Here is a 12,649-nt window from a genome sequence, read left to right on the forward strand (position 1 = left end):
CTGGATAGGAGGGGCGTCGGGGGCAGCATGTAGAGAAATCACTGTCCTCCTTTTTCCAGGAAGGGGGCCCACTGCAGAACTTGTGAAAGGGTCACGCTGTGGGACCATAATAAAGGGCCCCACAACGAGAGTAAAGGGCCCCAGGATCAGTGGGAAGAGCCCCAGGCTTGAAGGGAAGGGCCCCGGCCAGGGGTCCGGGGGGCCCTTCATGGTTTCTTGCACCAGGGCCCTGAAGGTTCTAGTTACGCCTCTGGACAAAACCGTTTACACTCGCCATCCCATAGGGCTAAAAAACTGACAGGCGGAGCTGATCAGAATGCCCGTGTGAAAAGGCCCTAAGAATATATTGCAATTCAGCAGGCTGCTGTGTTGAAGTTAGGTTTTTAAATTTTGGATTGGAGGTCAACAAAAAGCCGCGTTCTGTTATGTTCATGATTTCAATTTCTATTTATTAAAGTGGATAATTGCAAACATTTAAAATTGTGTCTAGGTAAAATGTTTCCTTATTTTCAACATGTACTAGTATCAACAAAGCTACTAGTTTGCTTTGTTTTAGTAATCTCTGTGCCTGTGTTGGAGCTTTGCCAGACCTCCTCCTTCCCAGAACGCCGCGACACAGTGACCTACTTTCAAGGCAGAGAAACACAAGCAGGCTGGGGTGGGAGGGGGATAGACATAAAAGCTATGCTTATCAAGTCACAAATGCATAGACAGCTTACAGTCTACAGAGATATTAACAGACATTGCGGTATCCTGACCGTTACTGGCTAAGGAAGTTGGAGGTAAAAATTGTTCCTTTATTATTGCCATTATTATTACTATTTTCTGTTTTTCCTGGGTGGAAACGTGCCATGTACAAGGTAGGTTATCTCTGAGTTTGATTACTATTTAACTCAATGGCTCCCAGAGAGCAAGAAAACCTATATTATGGCTTGACTGTTTTGGCCTGGAATTCGGCCATAGACATTAGACAGCAGCATTTACTGTATTTCTAATCAACTATTGCTCAAACCTACACGTTTAAATATAATATGCATGCATGTCCAAGTATTGATTATGTACTCATAGCACCAGCCTTGTATTGGGATAATAGGTACTGAAAAATCCAATCCAAAGGAGTGGAGGTTTGTGCATCTGAATGTTCTTTTACATAGCAATGAGATCTGCTTGAACTTGTAGTGTCATTTGGTGAGGTCTTGGCTTAGTGAAAAGACTGTTTACTAACAGTTTGCAACAGACTAGAAAAGCAATTAGAGATAAGACAGAAATATACCAACACTATTAAAGCTAGGAACCATCACTTGTCCTTCAAATCTCATTACACACCCTTAGAGTCCCTTCACACGGGCTTTCTGCCTGGCGGACTCCCTTTTGCTCAGCAGGGATCGATCCGCCGATCCCCGCTGAGCAGGGGGATGACAGGTCTGTCTCTGCTTATTTTCAATGACGGAGCTGTCAGATCCCGCTCTCCTCTATGGGAAATCGGATGAAAACAGACCGCCTGTCCATTTTCATCTGATCCTATCCGATCCGATCCTCCAGACGGATGGAAAATAGGGTTTCCATCTGTCTTTATTTCACAGACCACATCGGATCGAAGAGCAGCGGGTGTCCGCTGATGTCCGCTGCTCCATAGAGGTGCATGGAGCATCCGATCAGGTCCGCCTGAAAAACTGACAGGTGCACCTGATCGGAAAGCCTGTGTGAAAGAGGCCTTAGAGTTTCCCTAAACAATACTGTTAGGGTTACATTTTTAGATTGTAAGCTCCATGAGCAGGGCCCTCCTATTCTTTCTGTATTGTAATTTTACTGTCCCCCTTTTTATTGTGAAGCACTGCGTAAACTGTTGGTGCTGTATAAATCCTGTCTAATATTAGTAATAATAGTAATAATAATAACTGTCTGTATGTATTATAGTGCAAAAAATAATAATGTGCAGGAACAACAATGCACAGTAAATCAGCTTTAATCAGTACATAGTAAACATACTGTTGTATTCTTGTTTTTGATGGGTCCTTATAGGACGTCATTGCAGTTTGCACTGTTTTCCTAAAGCATAACTCCAAATATAAAAAAAAAAAAGAAAACTTAAATAAATATGTGTATAATATGTGTATTTATTAAAGAATTTCTATAGCCCACGGTTCTTTTTTTTTGTTTAGTTTTGAATTTAATTTTAAAGGGATAAAACCTGTCAGTATATTTTTGTCTGTATCCCTTTGGATCCATCATTTCTGTCCCATATGAGACAGGTTTTATTAACAATGGGATAAATAAAAAGGGTGAATTTCCTCAAGAGAGACACACACAGTATTAAAAGTGTGAGAGGGTTCCACTCCTTCCATGGTCTATCTAAAGTGTACTGTACAATATAACATAAAGCGTGCAAGGGTCAGTAGTATGTAACTTTCAAAGTGCAGAGGTCTGAAGTATGTAATACAGAGTATAAGAGTCAAGAGTATGTAAAATACTTCACACAAAGGTTACACAGCACAAGGGTCAGAAGAACGTAAGGCTCAGGGTTCAGCTGATAGGTGTACGTATAACATAGAGCACAGGGGTGAGTTGTATGTAATGAACAAGTGCAGGGGTAAGATGTACTCAACACACACACACAGCACAGGGGGCATGAGTGCAAGTATCAGAAGTACATAGGGCACACAGCTCAGTACATAATGTAGAGAATGCAGGGGTCAAAAATGTGTAAGGAACAGACAGCAGTGGTTAGGGGTATGCACGCCATAGAGTGCAGAGGTCAAGAGTATATACTGTAAATCAAAGAGCACAGGTGTCAGGAAAGTGTAAGGCACAAAACACAAGAATGAAGAGTATGTAATGCATAAAGCATAGGGGTCAGGAGTTTTAAGGCACTCAATGAAGGTGTCAACAGTATGTACAGCAGAGGTCAAGAATATGTAACTCATAAAGTGAAGGGTCATGAGTACTTAAGGCACAGAGGGTAGGGGTCAGGCACATGGTGCAGGGGTCAGGAGTATTTAAGGCACAGAATTCAGATGTTAAGCATATGTAACATACAAAGTGCAGCTGTGAGGAATAACAGAGATCAAAGATGATAAGCATGCAACACATAGAGCACAGGGGTCAGGAGTGCACAACAGACATATCACAGAGGTCAGGAATGCACAACACACAGAGAACAGGTGTCAGGAGTGCACAACACACAGATCACAGAGGTCAGGAATGCACAACACACAGAGAACAGGTGTCAGGAGTGCACAACACACAGAGCACAGGGGCCAGGAGTGCACAACACACAGAGCACAGTGGTCAGGAGTGCACAACACACAGAGAACAGGTGTCAGGAGTGCACAACACACAGAGCACAGTGGTCAGGAGTGCACAACACAGAGAGCACAGGGACCAGGAGTGCACAACACACAGAGAACAGGTGTCAGGAGTGTACAACACACAGAGCACAGTGGTCAGGAGTGCACAACACAGAGAGCACAGGGACCAGGAGTGCACAACACACAAAGCACAGTGGTCAGGAGTGCACAACACACAGAGCACAAGGGTGAGTAGTATGCAATGCACAGAGTGCAGGCGTCAGGAGTGCATCCCTTCACTATTTGTGGGATGCTATCTAAAGCTTTAACAACCAGATTGCTGTTTACATATATGCTCTTTATATATAATATTTAATTTTTCTGTGATACTTTGTACAAAGCTGAAACAGTTTATGAGATAATCTGAAATCTGGACACTCTGTGATCACACCTCCAGTCCAGTGTAATCTGCTCCCAGGCAGTGTGGCTGTGTTTTTGGCCTGGGTTGTCATAAAAGAAGGGAGGATCAAACTATTAAAGTCTTCTGCAGATCTCATCTACAGTATATAGTGTATAGCTTCTGTTTCTGCTCGCCACCTATCATACCTGTAGCACAGAGCTAAGGGAATCGGTCCAAAAAAACATTGCAGCTCTGTGCATCAGAGGAAGATGGACCAACTGGGGGAGACAGAAGCCAGCAGCTGCTTTAGTACGTATAGTATATTGAAAAAGAAAATGCAGGTGGTCAAGGCGTAGGGACCCATGCCCTTCACTAGTGACACTCACACATATTGCTCCTATTCTACAAGAGGACAAAAAGAAGATCTTATTAGCATGTGCTGTTAGAAAACTGTGGAAGGAGAGGTGACAGATACTAAGCCTCAGCAGCCATTTTTTTCTGTAGTCACACATGAGAAGGACGAGCTCCTATATAAATTTAAAGCCAGGAGTATCTGAAGGATGTTTGCATTCGTCAAAGTAATGGAGAACATATCTTCAAAATATACCAGGCCTTGAGATTATATTTTTGTTTGGATTTTTACTTATAAACATTAATTAAAACACATAATACATCCTTTATTATGTCAAGGCATCCCTATTAAATGTAATTGTATTTTACAAACGAATTGCCATGTAGTATATTTCTACGAATCTTTTCATTTTAATTTTTTTTCCATAATGCAAAGGTTGATGATGTTCAGTATTTGCAGCTAATCAGTATCATTTTTCAGGAGTATGCCCATTTCAGACAAATAAATATTGACAGTGATGGCCTATTTTAGGGGTTAACACAAAAAAGTAATTTTTGTATGATTAAAAATTCTCTTTGCATTTTAATCTGCAGCCAGCTATAATTTTAATTTGTAAAAATGCAAATCATACTTCTTTGCAATATGCCAAATTGTGACATTTTTTGTATATAAATTACCACATTTCTTGCCTATTGAATTTTCAAAAGGGTGAAGTATATTGGAGGTATCCCCATCTATAGGAGTAAAATTTTTGTTAAGATACTGGGGTTTGATTTACGTACTAAAGTGGCTGAGAATCTTCACACAACAGATCGTCTAAATATGTAATTATTCAATTAATTAAATTAAGAAATTGCCATTTGATTTGATAATTGATAACCACAAAGCATTTAATACAAATTTGCATTATATCCTTGGGAGATGTTTTTTGGGTCTAACTTCCTTGGTTGGATCTCTTCCCAATACATGAAGCTTCAGACATACACTATAATACCAAATGTATTGGGACGCTTGCCTTTACAGGTACATTTATTTTTAATGGCATCCCAGTCTTAGTCTGTACGGTTTAGTATTAAGTTAGCCCACCCTTTGCAGCTTTAACAGCTTCAACACTTCACAAATACACTTCCGTAAGAATGGTCAAACATTCCCATAGACACACTCCTAAACCTTGTGGACAGCCTTCCCAGAACAGTTAAAGCTGTTATAGTTGCAAAAGGTGGGCCAAGTCAATATTGAACACTACGGACTAAGACTGGGATGCCATTAAAATTCATGTGCCTGTAAAAGCAGGCCTTCCAATACTTTTGACAATATAGTGTATGTTAAGTACGCAGGGTATAAGTTGGATTGCTTAGCAATTTCTTGAGGTCCTCTTTGCTCTAGCTGTTGAGCCTTTGGCAGCCTCTCTAGCCAGGTTCTACTTCAGTTACAATCCACTCTCCCTTTCAGTTGGGCCACGTATAATCTTACTCACCTGAGTATCAATTGACCTCGTACTCCACCCTCTATCACACAAATTACTTAGCAGTGCTCACTCACTTAACCTCCCATATGTCCTGTTGGTCCCCTTTACATGTTTCTTGGCTCAGTCATATAACAGCAGTTAAAATTACATTGCTACCTAAGACATTATACCTCTTCAAAGTGCTCCCCATAGCAGCCCCCACCCGCTATTTATGTATACTCCAATGTTGGGTGAACTCTTATATATCAAGCTCGGTTAGGCTGCGTCTGTCTAGAACCGTTCACACGCACCTTAAGTTGCATGGAGGACTGGGCCTTCCTAATTTTGCAAAGTATTACGAGGCAGTCCAGTAACTAACCTAGCTCAATACCACATGGCCAAGGAACCCCTTTAGTGGATCGGATTAGAAGCCACATATTGTGACACCTTTGCTATTGACAACCTCATCTGGCTTTACCCTAAAGAACGTAAATTGATTTCAAACACTATCATTCTTCATTATTTAGCCCTTTGGGACAGATTACAAATCCCCTATCAGCTACAGTCTCCACATGTCAACCTTTTGTCTTTCCTGAAACATCCTTCACTCTATACTGCTTGAGCCACCCCAGCATCTTTCCAAATTTAAAAATCTCTTCGAACTCACACTAGTGATAGGCGGATCCCTATGACAAAGTGTTTGAGCATGAAACACATTGGGAAGGGCCTACACGCTGACGTCTGGTGTAGAATAAGGGAGGATCTCACTCATGCTGTTCTTTTTTTTTTTTTTTTATTGCACAGTACTCTTTAAAATTCATATCAAACCTAAAGGACATTTTTTTTGGGGGGTCCCTCATAACATCTATACAAGACCATCATCTAGGCTAGATGAATGGAATCCCTAACCGCTTTCTTTACAAATAGAATCAAGCATCTGGGAGCTGTCGTTTTGACCACCTTTTTCTTTGTAGATGTCAGCGTCGCTGTAGTAGGTTGTGTACATCGCACAAATGTGGTGTTTCACAGGTAGGGTCAGAGCACCACCAAGCATGTTATTTAATGGCATTCAAATGTTTCACTTCACCAGTGGTCTCCAAACGGTGGCCTGAGGGCCAGATGTGGCTCTTTGCTTGCCTTTATCTGGCCCTGAGGGTGCTGTTCCTCCCACTGATACAAGGCACTATTTCTACTACTAACACCAATGTTGGGTTACCATTCCTTCCACTAACACCAAATATGGGACAATTTTCCTCCTTCTGACACCAATGATGGGACACTATTCCTCCCACTGACACCAACGATAGGACACTATTCCTCCCACTGACACAAATGATAGGGCACTATTCTTCCCACTGACACCAACGATGGCACACCATTCCTTCCACTAACACCAACAATGGGACAATATTTCTCCAACTGACAACAATGACGGTGCACTTTTCCTTCCACTAACACCAACCATAGGACACTATTCCTCCCACTGACACAAATGATAGGGCACTATTCTTCCCACTGACACCAACAATGGCACACCATTCCTTCCACTAACACCAACAATGGGACAATATTTCTCCCACTCACACCAATGATGGTGCACTTTTCCTTCCACTAACACCAACGATAGGGCACTATTTCTCCCACTGACACTAACCCAACAATTGTGCGCTAATCTTCATACTAAAACCAACAATGGGACACTATTTCTTCTCCTGGTGACCACAGGTGCTATGTAATTTATTCTCATTGACCACCAAGATTGAAACCTTGTCTACTCCCATGGATGCTGGGGTTTTTACTATTCTCAGCGGTCACATTCTGGCCCACCTAAATTCTGAAGGACAGTAAACTGGCCCTTTGTTTTGAAAGCTTGTGGGTCCCTGCTTTAAAGATTACTAAAACTGCTCCCAACCAAACTAAATTTTTTTACATTTTCTTTTCTTTTGGTACATGTCCCCCAGGGTAGTGCCCAGCCCATGTGCCATTTGCTTGACAATCCCTAGCCTATTAACCAAGAAAATTCCCATTACTGTTTTAAACATTCAGCTCCTACTGATTTTAATAGGGTTCGGATCCGACACCCGCACTTTACACATGTTCGCCCAACCCTGATTCCCACTCATTTCTTGTACAGTCTCACCTTGCCAGCTTATCAGTGCCCAATGTCAGGATGCTGCCTGCGCTGACACAAACAGGCAAGCCCAAGAAGGCAACACATTGAAGACACACCTCTACTTGTCCTCCAGAGGAAGTGATAGGAAGTGCCTTTGTTTTTTGTCCTGGGTTGGGCTGCCTGTGCATGTTAGTACATAGTGCTGTAGTCTTACCATTAGAGCATGCAAAAATGGCTCCATGGGACCCTGCTAAGCAAAGGAGCAACCTTTAACAAGGAAGGTGGAGCAATGATAATGATAATGGGACTGGCCAAATGAGGAAGAAAGGACATTTTTGAAAGGGGGAGAGGCAGAAACTAATGTAAGTGTGCTGAAATTAAAAAAAGAAATGGGATTCAGTATCACTTTTAAAATATTCTCTCTTCTCTCTTTGTTATCCTGTCACTGGCAAGTTATGCCTAGCAACAGGATCACTAGTAAGACATTCTTCTGTGTTTGTTGTTCTGCTGCGTGGAACATCCATGAAAATGACATTATTCTCTATGGCGCCTGTTTACATCAATGCAGCGCAGCACAGCTGAGCATGTTTTTTGAATAGGTGGAGGCACGTCTTTTGGTGCAGTGCAGCATGTTTTTTGTCACACAGACTTCAATGGAAACTTCCCAAAATTACGTAAAATTTATGTACATGCGTTTTTTTAGTGCATTTATGGCATCGTTTTGTGTATAAAATCCCTTTCCTATAAAAAAAAAAACAAATTAAACATGAAAAATGCATCAAAAACACACAGTTGCACTACAAAAGTGCAGTGGAAAATGCCTCATCATAAAGCAGCACTGGTGTGAACCTACGCTAGAGTAAAGAGAATTTGAGTTGCTATTAGCTACTGCACTTAGGAATTACTACTCTCTAGTAAAGAAGGCCTTACTATGCATTACTATGACATCTATTTTACACAAGGATACCATGTTGTGTGTTTTTTTACTGTGTATATGTGTGTTTGTGTATGTATATATGTATGTGTGTGGGTGCGTGTGTCACCCAGCACTTATTGTGATGAGATTGTTTTTTCGGGTCATATATGACGCACATGGGGAAGATACACTGATTGAAAGAACAGAGATCCCTTCTAAGTATCTGGAGCATGGTGACTCCAGGTCATAAGGACAAAGGGGATTTGTAAAGAAGCTGCATGCTTGAAAACGTGGTGCAAAATTACAACTCAGTCAGCAATGACAATGAAAACGGAGTGGCACTTGAGTATGAATTTTAGGTGTAAATACTGCAATATCAGATATCTAAAGCATTTGCGTCATTCTGCCACTAAATTAAGTTCACCTAAATTAATCCTCATTCAATTGATGGATAACACCCTATGTTTATATTGCATTGCTCCTTTGGTTCAGAGAGATCATTTTCTATATATCCCTTAGACAGAGATAGACAGTAATAACATAGACAGTAATGCTCATTATTATTTTTTCATTAACTCAGCAGAGAACAAACTAATAAAGACCTAAACAGACTGTTTTGCAATTTTCAGGCATGCTCATATTGTGGGTCCATCACAACCTGCTCATCAACTGTTTTAAATGCTCTACTTTTTTCCCCAAAACATGAAACCCAAATCAAACAGGACCGGGCTTTAAATGAAAATCTTGACTTGCCAAAAGTCAGTAGTTAAGCCCTTATGTTTATCTATAGCAGTGTTTCTCAACTCCGGTCCTCAGGGCACACTAACAGGCCAGGTTTGCAAGAAAACTGAAATACATCCCAGGTGATACAAGTCGCTGCTCAGTGATTGCAGTATTCTAGTCTGCACCTCCCCAAGGTAATACTTAAAACCTGGCCTGTTAGTGTGCCCTGAGGACCGGAGTTGAGAAACAGTGATCTATAGTATGCTGAACAAGAGGCGAGATGGTGGTGCCCGACAGGGGAGTAACCAGGTGTCTTTGGTCAGATTGGAGCAGAGTTCCTGTTCATTAATTTTGCACCAATGAGTTCATGCTGACTAGATTGTATTTGGCAGCAATTTTTGTGAATAGTGGCAACAACAAGTTTTTCCCTTACCTTGTAAAACAACTAATTTCATTTAAAATAGAAGCAAAATACACTTGACTCATGTATGGCCAGCCACTGTTTCTTTGAAGGCATTTGCTGCTTGACCTCTGGATAATGCCATATTTTATATGCATTAAATGGGCTAATCACGTACAGATCTCCCCCTTTGGAACAATATACTGTATTGAAGTACGGTCTTGAATATTGATCCCAGGGCTGTGATTAGGGTACTGTCTACTTCTCCTTTGCTGTTGGTCATTGGCAGTGCTCTTCACTGATCACCCCATCCACTCCCCTTTCATGCATTGCTGGTCAGTGGCAGTGCTGTTACACTCTCCTTTGATTGGTCAGTGGCGAGGATTTTACCACCCTTCTTCAGGGGGTGGAACACAATTTAGCATCTTTCCCTTGGGCACTTGATGACCTTGTACTAAACCTGGTTAGTCCATCCAAACTGATGTTTCAATATTTGATTGAAACTACTGGACAAAGTATACTGCCAGCTTCTTTTAGCTGTTGAGGATAATCCTAGTGATAAATACCATTTGAAAACTGACTGCAGCCTGCTGCTGAGCTTTTTACAAAGGTGTTACTATTATTTCTGAATTCCATGTTTTTGTTATTTTATATATGATTGGGCAGATCTCGTTATATGTTTGGAAGACTTACCGAAGATTATTTGCATACAAGTCCCCACCAAAAAGTACAGTGTCCAGTGTTTTGCAAAACTTAAATATCTGAATACCTCCAGGGGGATCAAGAAGTAGTTTTTTCCCATGCTGGAGCAAATTGGATCATGCTTTATTTTGTTTTGTCTTCCTCTGGATCAACTGTGGGTATAGGATTATGTATATGGAGGTTTTCCATTTTCTTTTTTTGTTTTCTCTCTATTGATTGAACTATCATGGGTGCTCAGCTCAACCTGTGGCCCTCCAGCTGTTGCAGAACTACAAGTCCCATCATGCCTCTGCCATTGGGAGTCATGCGTTTACCCGTCAGCCTTGAAACTCATTTTAGGGCCATAGGTTGAGCATCCATGAAAGATGGACTTGTGTCTTTTTTTCAAGTTGACTAACTGTGTTACTAAGTAACTATGAAATTTCAGTTTGAGGTGAGCTTGGATTTTAAAGCGGAGCTCCAGGCTCCTTAAATAAAAAAAAATAAATAAAAAAAGTCAGCAGCTACAAATACTGTAGCTGCTGACTTTCAATTTTAGGGCACTTACCTGTCCACGAATCCAGCGGTGTCAATTTTTCAATCGGCTGTCAGGTGCTGCTGCACTTTGTGAATGGCCCGGCGGCGGAGAAGGAGGAGGGGGGCCGAACTTCAGGCTGACTTTTCTGTGGCAAGATCAGCCAGAAGTGAGAGCAGGTACCTGTCAAAACCAGGTACCAGCTCCCCCCAAAGGTGCCAAATGTGGCAGCGGAGGGGCACAGGCAAACAAGTGGAGCTTCCCTTTTGGGTGGAGCTCCTGCAAAAATCTGCTCAATGACATTTGGGGATTTAGTTATAATGACACCCTGTAGTAAATCATCCCCAGTACATTAGAGCAATAGCCCATATGGGCTCCTAGTGGAGCGCAGTTCTGTAGGCTCTTTGTAAATGTATTAATATTTGCTTTCATTGTAGCATAGTATAAGCATGCATTTTTAAAAAGCCACACCAAAGCTTCATACAGTAGGAATATGCTCTATACGTATATTTCTGCCCTGACTCACTCTAAATTGTTCCTTACAGAAACAATTTCGAAAACAGTTGAGATCTTAAATAGAAAGCACATCGGCAGTGCACTCACTGGTAAGCATTTTGTCATAACCTTCTGTCTGTAATATTGTGTTTAAATGTATATAAGCTTTAATGACTAGGATGTGATAGAGCCTTCCTTGAGTTTCCATGTATGTTTTGCATACCATATAAGAGATGAATGCTTCCAAAATAGAAATATCAGTTTTGAGTGGACAACCAGTAGTAAAAAAAAAAAAAATAAGCTGCTTTTTTTTAAATCTCTAATTTACTACAGCTGCAATATTCCTGTTGGATTTCATGACTGACCCCAGTTATTAACATTTTGAAGGATGTTTCTCTATCACAACTGGCTTTTCCAAGCTGTGCAATAAAAGAATTGATGTGTGTAATAGTCATAAAAACTTTAAGTACAGAGACAACGTGGAGATCTTGATAGAAGATTACCGTATGGCTAACAGAAGATAGACTTAGAACTAAACTAGAGAAACTTAACATAAATAAATCACCGGGACCGGATGGCTTGCACCCAAGGGTTCTTAAGGAGCTCAGCCAGGTGATTGCCAGACCATTATTCTTGATCTTTAAGGATAGTTTACAGAGGGGTATGGTGCCAGCTGATTGGAAAAAAGCCAACGTGGTACCAATATTTAAAAAGGGGCCGAGATATATCCCGGGTAACTATAGGCCGGTCAGCCTAACATCAGTAGTCTGCAAGATTTTTGAGGGGATGTTAAGGGATCACATACAAGACTTTAGTAATGAAATTATTATTAGTAGTAATCAGCATGGATTCATGAAAAATCATTCTTGCCAGACCAATCTATTAACCTTCTATGATGAAGTGGGCTGCCACCTAGATAAAGGTAAGCCTGTGGATGTGGTGTATCTGGACTTTGCAAAGGCCTTTGACACCGTTTCCCACAAACGCTTACTGTTCAAACTAAGGAAGGTAGGTATGGACCATAAGGTGAGTACCTGGATAGAGAACTGGCTCCAGGGGAGGTTGCAAAGGGTGGTGATTAATGGGGAGTACTCAGATTGGGCGGGTGTGGAAAGTGGGGTCCCCCAGGGTTCTGTCCTGGGGCCAATCCTGTTTAATTTATTCATAAATGATCTAGAGGAGGGGATATCGAGTAAAATCTCGGTATTTGCAGGTGGTTCTAAACTAAGCATGCCAATATCTTCTGGGCAGGATGTGGAAACCTTACAAGCGGACCTGAACAAAATAGTGGGGTGGGCAA

General features: G+C 41.3%; 1 protein-coding gene across 2 annotated transcripts in view; it reads left to right on the forward strand.

Annotated features, from left to right (window-relative positions):
• The first annotated feature begins 643 nt into the window (after window positions 1–643).
• The window catches only part of LOC309554806 (F-box/LRR-repeat protein 21-like), an 85,098-nt gene continuing 73,092 nt past the window's right edge, over window positions 644–12,649 (forward strand). For both annotated transcript variants that reach the window (XM_082256514.1, XM_082256515.1), the window contains exons 1-2: window positions 644–782; window positions 11,400–11,459. The gene's annotated coding sequence lies outside the window, so the exon portion shown is untranslated. The remainder of the gene's footprint in view (window positions 783–11,399; window positions 11,460–12,649) is intronic.

Source organism: Pelophylax lessonae, assembly GCF_965119305.1.
Source record: "Pelophylax lessonae genome assembly, chromosome: 4".
In the NCBI taxonomy this organism is placed as follows: Eukaryota; Metazoa; Chordata; class Amphibia; order Anura; family Ranidae; genus Pelophylax; species Pelophylax lessonae.